Source organism: Budorcas taxicolor, chromosome 19, assembly GCF_023091745.1.
Source record: "Budorcas taxicolor isolate Tak-1 chromosome 19, Takin1.1, whole genome shotgun sequence".
Lineage (NCBI taxonomy): Eukaryota > Metazoa > Chordata > Mammalia > Artiodactyla > Bovidae > Budorcas > Budorcas taxicolor.
In genome coordinates, this window is record NC_068928.1 from 2284926 (window position 1) to 2287306 (window position 2381).

A 2381-nucleotide genomic window follows, 5' to 3' on the forward strand; every position below is an offset into this window, starting at 1 on the left:
CTCATTTTACATCAGTGGACAAATCATCCAGAAAAAAAAAATCAAGTAGGAATCAAAAGTCTTAAGTTATACATTACACCAGATGGACTTAATTGATATTTATAGGGCTCCCTGGGAAATCCCATGGTCAGAGGAGCATGGTGGGTTAGAGTCCATGGGATCACAAAAGTCAGACATGACTTGGCAAATAACCACGATCATAGAGCATTCCATTTGAAAGAAACAGAATAGAGAATCTATCAAATGCACATAGAATAATATCAAGAATAGATCACATGCTGGGCCACAAAACAGGCCTTGGTCTATTTAAGAAAATGGAAATCAAATCAGGCATTGTTTTTCTGACCACATCAATATGAGATTAGAAATTAAATATATTAAAAAAATTCAAATAATACAAACATGGAGTCTAAACAATATGCTGCCAAACGAACAATGTATCATTAAAGAAATCAAAGAGGAAATTAAATACATATATATAGAGAGACAAATGAAAAAGAAAACAAAAAAAATCAAAATTTATAAGAGCAAAATTAGTTGTAAGATAGCAATTTATAGCAATACAATATTATTTCAGCAAACAATAATAATCTAAAATAAACAACCTAATCTTTACACCTAGAATAACAAAAAAGAACAGAACAAACAGAACCCAAATTTAGTGGAAGAAATAAAAAATATCACAAGAGAAATAAATGAAATAGAGACAAGGAAACAGTATAAAATAGCAATGAAAATAAGAGATGTTTTTGTGAAAAGATATAAAAACTGATAAACCTTCAGTCAGAATCACCAAGAAAAAGAGACGGCCCAAATCAAGAAAAGTAGAAATGAGAAGTTGCAGCTGACAGCATAGAAATACAAAGGATCATAATAGACTGATGCAATTAAATATATGCCAATAAATGGACAATCTAGAAGTAAATAAATTCTTAGAAAAGTGCCATCTTCCAAGACTGAATCAGGAAGAAAGAGAAAACATGAACAAGTCTATTGTAAGTAATGAAATTGAAACTGTGATTAAGAAGCATTCAAACAACAAATGTCCAGAACCAGATGCTATCACAGAAAAATTATATCAAACATTTAGAAAAGAATTCACACCTATCTTTCTTAAACTTTTCTTAAAATGAAAATGTAGAGGAAGGAACACTCCCAAATTCATTCTGTGAAGCCACCATCAAACTTTTGTCCATTGATTCAGTGATGCCATCCAACCATCTCATCCTTTGTCGTCCCCTTCTCCACTTGCCCTCAATCTTTCCCAGCATCAGGGTCTTTTCCAATGAGTCAGCTCTTTGCTTTATGTGGTCAAAGTACTGAACCCTCAGCTTCAGCATCAATCTTTCCAAAATATATTCAGGGTTGATTTCCTTTAGGATTGACTGGGTTGATCTCCTTGCTGTCCAATGGACTCTCAAGACTCTTCTCCAGCACTGCAATTTAGAAGCATCAATTCTTCAATGCTCAGCCTCCTTTATTGTCCAACCATCACATCTGTACATGACTACTGGAAAAACCATAGCTTTGACTCTATGGACCTTTGTCAGCAAAGAGATGACTCTGCATTTTAAAACACTACCTACATTTGTTATATTTCCCAGATGGCGCTAGCCATAAAGAACCTGCATGCCAGTGCAGGAGATATAGGAGACACAGGTTCAATCTCTTGGTCCAGAAGATCCCCTGGAGAAGGGCATGGCAACTCACTCCAGTATTCTTGCCTGGAGAATCCCACTGGACAGAAGAGCCTGGTGGGGTACAGTTCTGAGGGTCACATAGTGTCGGACACGACTGAAGCATTTCTTCTAAGGAGAAAAATGTCTTACTTCCATGGCTACAGCCAACATCTTCAGTGATTTTTGGATCTGAAAAAAATAAGATTTGTCCACTTTCCCCCCATTTATTTGCCATGAGGTGAATCAACCAGATGTCACGATCTTAGTTTTTTGAAAGTTGATTTCACCCTCATCAGGAGGCTCTTTAGTTCCTCTTCACTTTCTGCCATTAGAGTGGTATCAGTTGCATATCTGAGGTTTTTTATATTTCTCCTAGTTTTATATTGATTCCAGCTTTGATTCAGCCAGCCTGGCATTTTGCATGATGTACACCGAATATAAGCTAAATAAACAAGATGATTATATACACAGCTTCAATGTACTCCTTTTCCAATTTTGAACCAGCTCGTTGTTCCATCTAATGGTTGTTTCTTGACCTGCATACAGATATGTCAGGAGTGGCCTGTAAGTAAGGTGGCCTGATATTATTCCCATCTATTTAAGAGTTTCCCATAGTTTGTTATGAACCACACAGTCAAAGATGTTCACTTAGTCTATGAAACAGAATAGATGTTTTCCTGGAATTCCTTTGCCTTTTCTGTG